Source organism: Oryctolagus cuniculus, chromosome 1 (assembly GCF_051225735.1).
Source record: "Oryctolagus cuniculus isolate XC-2025 breed Fujian yellow rabbit chromosome 1, ASM5122573v1, whole genome shotgun sequence".
Classification (NCBI taxonomy): Eukaryota; Metazoa; Chordata; class Mammalia; order Lagomorpha; family Leporidae; genus Oryctolagus; species Oryctolagus cuniculus.
Genome location: NC_142867.1, coordinates 102,516,225 through 102,526,134, shown reverse-complemented (window position 1 = coordinate 102,526,134; position 9,910 = coordinate 102,516,225). Strand labels below are relative to the sequence as shown.

The 9,910-nt window shown below is 38.8% G+C and overlaps 1 pseudogene across 1 annotated transcript; it reads right to left on the bottom strand.

Moving 5' to 3' along the window:
• Positions 1–1,568: 1,568 nt before the first annotated feature.
• LOC138850579 (cyclic AMP-dependent transcription factor ATF-1 pseudogene) lies at positions 1,569–3,822 on the bottom strand (annotated as a pseudogene). The gene has a single exon (XR_016219808.1). The product of XR_016219808.1 is annotated as a cyclic AMP-dependent transcription factor ATF-1 pseudogene (transcript).
• Between the last annotated feature and the right edge of the window lie 6,088 nt (positions 3,823–9,910).

The following is a 9,910-nucleotide window of genomic DNA, read 5'->3' as shown; positions in this document are numbered from 1 at the left end:
GTGACTGTGGCGATTCTGGGCTTAAGCCCTGGAGCTGAGAAAATTGCAGGTCGCAGCTGAATTCCCATGCACTCATCAAGTCTGACTTGTCCCTGCATACTGGGGACAGATCTCACTGTGGGGTCAGGGGACACACTATGGACTGAGTCAGTGCTCTGGACAGTGCACACCTGGGTAGGTGAGGTGCAATGGCACCTAATCTCACTTGAAGCTGTGAATCAACTAGTTCACCTGAGTACAGAGAAAAGCTTGGGCTTTGAATACACCATTCAGTTCCATCACCTTCCCCACACTGATTGTAGCCAGAGGTACTCTCTCACTCCCATCTCGGGTGTCACTCTGGACCCTGGCCCCACACAGCACGTGCTCCTGGAACTCAATTGTAATGCTTAGGTGCTCCAACAAGCCCCAGAGACACAACTCCAGGAATAAAGCCTTCAGTCAAAAAAAGCTTCCAGAAGAGATAAGAGATCCCCAAAGTCACTAAAATCAACATAGAGAGGCCAGCACTGTGGCATAGCAGGTAAAGTTGTCACCTGAAATGCCAGCATTCTATATGGGCACCAGTTGGTATCCCAGTTGCTCCACTTCTGATTTAGCTCCTTGCTAATGGGCCTGGGAGAGCCGTGGAGGATGGCCAAGGGGCTAGGGCCCCTGCACCCACATGGGAAGGCCAAAAGAAGCTCCTGGCTCCTGGCTTCAGTCCTGCCCAGTCCTGGTCATTGCATCTATTTAGGGAATGAACTAGCAGATGGAAGATCATTCGATCTTTTGATCTTTCAATCTTTCTCTCTCTCTCAAATAAATAAATAAATAAAATAAATCTTTAAAAAGAAACCATCATGGAAACACAAGAAACATGAACAAAGAAGGCAGTATCACTCCCCAAATGCAACACAATAATACAATACCATTGGATTGTGAAGAAGGGGAAACTGACCAAATGCCCAAAAAAGAATTCAAAAGAATGACTGTAAGGTTACTCAAAAATACAGAGAAACTGGTTCAGGTGTGGTGCAGGTTAAGCCACACACTGCCTGTGATGCCAACATCCCATATAGGTGCTGGTGTAAGTCTTAGCTGCTCTACTTCTAACCCAGCTAACCTAATTTGCCTTGGTGGGGAGCATAGTATGATCCAATTACTTGGGCCCCTGCCACTCATATGGGATACCCAAATGGAGTTCTAGAGGCTCCTGGCTTTGGCCTGGCCCATACCCAGTAATTGCACCCATTTGGGGAGTGAACCAGCAGGTAGAAGATCTCTGTAACTCTGCCTTTCAGAGAAACAAACAAATTTTTTAAAGAGAAAACATTAAATGAAATTATTCAATTATTATATGATGTAGATGAGAAATTCAGCAAACAGATATAGATTCTGAAGAAGAACCAAACAGAAATAATCTAAATGAAGGATTCAGTAAGTCATGATAAAATCAGACTAGAAAGTCTTAACAGTAGATTTGATGAGGCAGAGAAAGAATACACAATCAAAAGATCTTTTTAAATACCTTAGAGAAGAAAAAATTAGAAACAATGAAAACAATCTTCAGGACTGATGGAACACTATTTTTTTTAATTTTATCAAATTATTTTTAATTTCATGGACAATATGATACATATTGTATAGAAGCACACAATAGTTTCGCGGTACAATTTCAAAGTGTATACAAATTGGAATACAGAGAGGTTAAACACAGGTGTATGTACTGACAGCATTTCTCTTTATATAAACTGCATATAAAACTTACAATGCAAATATTAGCCAATCTGAAAACTTTACTCTCATAATATAAAAATGATACTTTGAGATGCAAATTTTTTTACTAAACAAACTATATAAACATTTAAAATAATCATTAAAAACTCAATATTAGAATTTATAAAGATCAGCTATAAAAATATATTGGCAGTCACTTTTCTTATAAAGGTACCATTCACTACATTACAAAATAGTCTCTAACATAAAATTACCTTAATAATCGTACTATTTTAAGATCTGATAAACCTTACATTGACTATAAAATCCTCTTGGAAAAACTTTGGTATGCATCTTCAGGTTTTTTTAAAAATAATATTTTAAGGGCCTGTAAACATTCCATTCTATTAAAGCACAACAGAATAAGTAATGAATATTCAACTACACACAGAATACAGAATCAAAAAAATTTATTACATATTTGTAGAAAATCACCATTACCGGAGTAAGCAAGGACCAATTTAAAAATATCAAACTATTAAACAGTTTTCTTTCCATTCTGATAAAAAAAAAAGTTATAAAATCACCACATTCCATTCATGTACCTTAGATAGCTTTAGGAGAAGACCTCAAAAAGGTTAACCCAGTTTCAAAAACCCTCTCAAGTCCAACAAGTAAACTTAAAAAAAAAAAAACTCACTTAAAAGACCTGACAATGGAACAAGCATATATAATCATAAAACATAATTTATCTTTTAGTAATGTACTAAGGTTTTCTTTTACAATTGTAATTTAGAATTTATTGGCAAAAATAACACACACACACAACTGAAAAAAGGTAAGTTTCAGGAAACAATAAAAAATGCAAACCTATAGGGTAAATTGATTTATTTTTAAAAATTCAATTTACCATATTTCATCTTTTTTGTATTTCTGGGTTGACACCAATGTTATTTAGAAAATGCCTGCTTCTTGGTTCTTGAGTTTAATTTTTACACAGCTTCCAGTTGTGTCCAGAGCTTCCTTGAGGTTGTTTTCCACTTAATCCTGTCGACACATCTCTTGCATAAGATATCTTTGTTGCAAAAACCTAAATAAAAAGCTTCACTTTTGACCTTTTAATTTATAAAACTCCGCTAAAAACAAATCCATCTAATTTTTAGGCAAGTCCACAAAAATATTTTCTTTCTTTCTTAAGAATCAAACACTTTTATGGGAATAAAGATCTTTTAAAGTCTTTAACTCTTCTATCAGAGTTTTATTTTGATTCTCCAGAACTGCAACTCGATTCTCCAGGCATTTCACATACTCTTTCTTCTTTCTGCGACATTCTCGAGCAGCTTCTCTGTTTTTCATGAGCCGTATTTCTCTCTTCAACTGAGGGTCATCTTAGTCATCTGTCTTAGTTGTCTGAGACGTCAGCGTCACAGGAGACGTCATCACCACAGCCTGTGGCAGTGAAGTCGCCGAGGGCGTGGTCCGGATCTGGTAGGTCTGCATATCTCCTGAGGCTGTCTGTACAACCACCTGGTTGCTGGGCACAAGTATTTGCTGTCCGTCCGAGGTCTGTGCCTACTGCAGGATTGTACCTTGCTGAGTGCTGCCTGAATTGGTCATGGGCAACGTCTGCAGTCCCTGTACTCCGTCTGCGCCTGGACTGGCCAACTGTAAGGCTCCATCCATTCGGGGCAATGGCAACTTCAACTGTACTGTCCGCTGCTAGTCTGATAGTTGGAAGTTGGAACAGACATAGAAGTAACAGCGGAAACTCCAGGGTTTTCTCCGTCTCCTTTTCTGCCTCGTGTATTTTCAGAAGAGAGGGCTTTCAAAATGTTTCTGTAGGATGGGCGTAGTGCTAGGATCCCGGGGGCTTTCTGTGAGGAGCCATGCTGTCAGACGAGTCCTGAGACTCCTCACTTTCTGATAAAGATGATACCTGCTGAGAAATATGAGCTCCCTGAACTGCTGAACCAGCTTGAGGCGCTGTCTCTGAAGCGTTACTCTTGTGGGAATCTTCCGTAATCAACTGTGGCTGCCGCCTCGCCGCAGTCCGGGGTGGGAACTTCCACGCCCCCCCACACACACACCCCTCCCAGATGGAGCCGAGTTCACTGCCCACTTCCCCTCCCCCTCCTCTCTCTCTCTCTCCCTCCTCGAGGGCCAGGCCGGGCGGTGGACGCGGTGTCGCTGAACGGCCCCGCAGTCCTAGGCGACCGTGTCCGAGGCACTCGGGGCACCCACGGGCGGCATGATCTCGACTCCGGGCCGGGGGCGGGGCTGATGGAACACTATTGAACAACCAAATATACAAGTCTTGGGAGTTCCAGAATAAATAGGAAAAAATAAGAATGGTATAGAAAATCTATTCAATAGGCCGGCTCCGTGGCTCACTAGGATAATCCTTCGCCTTGCGGCGCCGGCACACCGGGTTCTAGTCCCGGTCAGGGCTCCAGATTCTGTCCCGGTTGCCCCTCTTCCACGCCAGCTTTCTGCTGTGGCCAGGGAGTGCAGTGGAGGATGGCCCAAGTGCTTGGGCCCTGCACCCGCATGGGAGACCAGGAGAAGTACCTGGCTCCTGCCTTCCGATCAGCGCGGTGCGCTGGCCGTGGCGGCCATTGGAGGGTGAACCAACGGCAAAAGGAAGACCTTTCTCTCTCTCTCTCTCTCTCTCTCACTGTCCACTCTGCCTGTCAAAAATTAAAAAAAATAAGAAAATCCACTCAATAAGATGATAGCAGAAATTTTCCTTAATTTGGAAAAAGATACAAACATCCAAATACATGAAGTACATAGAATTGCAAATAGACATGATCAGGAAAGATTCTCACCACAACACATTAAACTGAAACTTTCAAAACTAAAACATAAAGAGAAAATCCTAAAATTTGGATGAGAAATGCCAGGTGACTTTTAAAGAAAATTATATCAGATTGAGAAATTTCTCAACACAAAACCTACAGGCCAGGAGAGAACGGAGAGACACAGTTAAATCCTATAAGAAGAAAACTGTCAACTCAGGATACTTCACCCAGAGAAATTGTCATTCATAAACGAATGTAAAATAAATACCTTAAAGTCAAGCAAAAACTGAAAAAATTTCCACCACCCAGTTAGCATTACAAATGATATTTAAGGGTACACTATCCACACACAGAAAGACAAGGAGCATCATGAAATATGAAGCCAATAAACCTCTTAGAAAAAGAAAAAAGGAAATCAAAATAAACAATAGGAGTAATTATGGAAAATCTTTCAATAATAACGTTAAAGGCAAATGGACTAAATTACACAATTAAAAGATACAGACTGGCTCAATGGATTGAAAAAAAAAAACAGACTAGACCCACTTCACCAATAATGCTATACACTGATTGAAAATGAAAGGATGTTAAAGGATATTCCATGCAAATGGAAATTCAAAGTGAGAAGTTGCTATATTCTTATCAGAATATATAGACTTTAACATAGAAACTGTTAAAAGTGACAAAGAATATCATTATGTAATGATTAAGAGAGAAATTCAACAAAAACGTGTGACTAAATATACATGCAGCCAATGCTAGGGCATCCAGTTTTATAAAACAAATACTAATGGATTTAAAGGGAAACAACAGGGGCTGGCGCTGTGGTGTAGAAGGGTAAAGCCACCCTCTGCCTTGCCGACATCCCATACGAGTGCCATTTCAAGTCGTGGCTGCTCTTCTTCCTGGGGAAGCTGTAGAAGATGGCCCAAATCCCTAGGCCCCTGCACCATGTGGGAGACCTAGAAGAAGCTCCTGGCTCCTAGCTTCAGATCAGTCCCACTCCAGCCATTGTGGCCATCTGGGGAGTGAACCAGTGATAGAACACCTCTCTTCTCTCTCTCTGCCTCTACCTCTCTAACTCTGCCTTTCAAATAAATAAATCTTAAAAAAATAAATAAAGGTAAACATAAGCTCCAACAGTAATAATGGAAGGCTTCATTATCCACGTTCATTAATGGACAGATCAACTAGACAAAAAAAAAAAAATCAACAAAGAAAAAGCAGAACTAATCGACACTATAGAACAAATGGAACTAACAGGTGTTTACAGAACATTTTACACCACAGCTGCAGCACATACATTCTTTTCATCAGTACATGGAACATTTGAGGATAAACCCTAAAACAAGTGTCAACAAATTAAAAAAAAAAAACTGAAAACATGTATTTTTTTACTGCTGTATATTTTTCTTTTTTATTTATTTTTTATTTAGTAAACATAAATTTTCAAAGTATAGTTAATGGATTACAATGGCTTCCCCCCCCATAATTTCCCTCCCACTCACACCCCTCCCATCTCCCGCTCCCTCTCCCATTCCATTCACATCAAGATTCATTTTCAGTTATCTTTATATACAGAAGATCAATTCAGTATATATTAAGTAAAGATTTCATCAGTTTGCACCCACACAGAAACACAAAGTGTTAAATACTGTTTCAGTACTAGTTATAGCATTACTTCACATTGGACAACACACTAAGGACAGATCCCACATGAGAAGTAAGTACACAGTGACTCCTGTTGTTGACTTAACAATTTGACACTCTTGTTGATGGCGTCAGTAATCTCCCTAGGCTCTAGTCATGAGTTGCCAAGGCTATGGAAGCCTTTTGAGTTCACCAACTTCGATCTTATTCCCACTGGGTCATAGTCAAAGTGGAAGTACTCTCCTCCCTTAAGAGAAAGGTACCTCCTTCTTTGATGGCCCCGTTCTTTCCACTGGGATCTCACTTGCTGAGATCTTCCATTTAGGTCTTCTTTTTTTTTCCCAGGGTGTCTTGGCTTTCCATGCCTAACATACTCTCATGGGCTCTTCAGTCATATCCGAATGCCTTAAGGGCTGATTCTGAGGACAGAGTTCTATTTAGGACATCTGCACATTAATGTTTATTGCAGCTCAATTCACAATAGCTAAGACCTGGAACCAACCCAAATGCCCATCAACAGTAGACTGGATAAAGAAATTATGGGACATGTACTCTATAGAATGCTATACAGCAGTCAAAAACAACGAAATCCGGTTATTTGCAATAAGATGGAGGAATCTGGAAAACATTTTGCTGAGTGAATTAAGCCAGTCCCAAAGGGACAAATATCATATGTTCTCCCTGATCAGTGACAACTAACTGAGCACCGAAGGGGAAACCTGTTGAAGTGAAATGGACACTATGAGAAACAGTGACTTGATCAGCTCTTTCCTGACTGTTGCTGTACAATGTAATACTTTATCCATTTTAGTATTTTCTCTTTGTTTTGTTCTAGTACTATTGGTTGAACTCTGTGATTAACACACAATTATTCTTAGGTGTTTAAATTTTAACTGAAAACATGTATCTTTTCTAACCACAATGGAATGAAGCTAGAGATTAACAGCATGAGAAACTTGAAAACATACAAACACATGAAAACTGAACAACATGTTCCTCAATGAACAGTGGGTCATAGAAGAAATCAAAAGCGAAATCAAAGGGATGGTGCTGTGGCATAGTGGGCCAAGCCTCTGCCTGTAGCACCGACATCCAGAGGGCACTGTTCTAGTCCCCAGTGCTCCTCTTCCAGTCCAGCTCTTTGCTATGACCTGAGAAAGATGGCATAAGTGCTGAGCTCCTGCACCTGTGTGGGAGACTCAGAAGTAGCTCTAGGCTCCTGGGTTCAGATCAGCCCAACTCCAGCCATTGCAGCCATTTGGAGAGTGAACCAGTACGTGGAAGACCTTTCTCTCTGTCCTTCCTCTCTCTCTAACTCTACCTCTCAAATAAATAAATTAAATCTTTTTCTAAAAAAAAGAGAAATCAAAAGATTCCCTGAAACAATGAAAATAAAAAACATCACACCTTATGGGATACAGGAAAAGCAGTGTTAAGAGGCAACTTTATAGCAGTAAGTATCCCATATAAAAATCATAAAGGTATCAAATAAATCATCTAACAATGTCTCTCAATGTCTCAAGGATCTAGAAAAACAAGAATGAAATCAAAATTAGGGTTAAGAAATAAAGAAAAATTGAGAATAAGTAAAATAGAAAAATTTTAAAACTATACAAAAGAACGAAAGGTCAGTGGAATGAAGAGCTTGTTTTTTGAAAAAATAAAATTGATAAAGCATTGACCCAACTAACTGGAAAATAAGAGAAGGCCAAAATTAATAAATAAAGATATGAGAAAAAAGCAGATGCTACCACTGATTTGATAGAAAAACAAAGAATCATTAGGACTTATTACAAACAGCTATATGCCAACAAATTGGAAAATACAAAAGAAATGGGTAGATTTCTAGACACCTACAATTTACTAAAATTGAGATTTGAAATCACAGACAATCTGAATTGAGCAATAATACAAGTCTTAAGAGAAAAAAAGGTGTCAAACCCAAAATACTATAGCCCGCAAAGCTCTCATTTTTTTTTCATTTTCAATTCTCTTTATATACAGAAGATCAATTCAGTATGTATTAAGTAAAGATTTCAACAGTTTGCACCCACATAGAAACACAAAGTGAAAAATACTGTTTGAGTACTAGTTATAGCATTAAATCACACTGTACTGCACATTTAGGACAGAGATCCTACATGAGGAGTAATGCACAGTGACTCCTGTTGTTGACTTAACAAATTGACACTCTTGTTTATGGCGTCAGTAATCTCCCTAGGCTCTAGTCATGAGCTGCCAAGGCTATGGAAGCCTTTTGAGTTCACCGACTCTGATCATATTTAGGCAAGGTCGTAGTCAGAATGGAAGTTCTCTCCTCCCTTCAGAGAAAGGTACCTCCTTCTTTGATGACCTGTTCTTTCCACTGGGATCTCACTCGCAGAGATCTTTCATTTAGGTCATTTTTTTCCCAGGGTGTCTTGGCTTTCCATGCCTGAAATACTCTCATGGGCTTTTCAGCTGGATCCACAAAAAGTTCTCATTTATTAATGAAGGTGAAATAAAGACCTTCCATAACAAACAGAAATTGAAAGAATGTGTAACCAACAATCCAGTTCTACAAAAGATGCTTAAGGATGTGCTGCACACAGAAACACAGAAACATGGTCATCACTACTAAAGAAGGTAAAGCAAGAAAATCTCTCAGTAAAAGTTCAAATGAAATGAAAATCAAAAAATGGAAATTTTTTGGAAAAATGGCAGGACAAAGTTGCTACTTATCAAAAGTCACCTTGAATGTAAATGACCTCAATTCTCAACTTAAAAGAGACAGATTGGCTAAATGGATTAAAAAAACAAAACCCATCTATTTGCTGCCTATAAGAAACATATCTTATGGACAAAGTTGCATGCAGACAAAGTGAAAGTATGGAAAAAGATACTCCAAGCTAACAGAAACCAAAAAATAGCTGGTGTAGCCATCATAGTATCAGACAAAATGGACTTTAACACAAAAATCTGCTACAGAGAAAAGAAGGGCACTATGTAATGATTAAGGGATCAATTCAACTGGAAGATGTAACTGTTAAAAATGTATATGCACCTAATTACAGGGCAGCTGGCTATTTAAAAGAAATATTTATGGATCTAAAGAGACACATAGACTCAAATAACATAGTAATGGAAGATTTTAATGCCCCACTTTCAGCAATGGACAGATCAGTCAGACAGAAAATCAGCAAAGAAACAGCAGAGATAATCGACATTATAGACCAAATGGACCTTCAGATATCTACAGAATTTTTCATCCTATAGTTGCAGAATACATGTTATTCTTGCCAATGCATAAAACTTTCTCTAGGACTGACCACATGCTATGCCATAAGCAAGTCTCAGCGAATTAAAAAAAATCAAATTAATGCCATGCATTTTCTCAGACCACAATGGAGTGAAGCTGGAAATCAGAAACTCAGGAATCTCTAAAACACATGCAAACATATGCAGACTAAACAACATGCTCCTGAATGACCAGTGAGTCATTGAAAAAATCAAAAGAGAAATCAAAAAATTTCTGGAAACAAATGAAGACAACAACAAAACATATCAAAACTTGTGGGATACAGAAAAAGCAGTGTTAAGAGGAAAGTTTACAGCAATTGGTTCCTACATCAAGAAATTGAAAAGGCACCAAATAAATGAGCTATCAATGCATCTCAAGGATCTAGAAAAACAGCAAACTAAACCCAAGACTAGTAGGAAAAAAGAAATAGTTAAAGTTAGAGAAAAAAATCTAAAAACTGAATCCAAGAAAAATAACGATC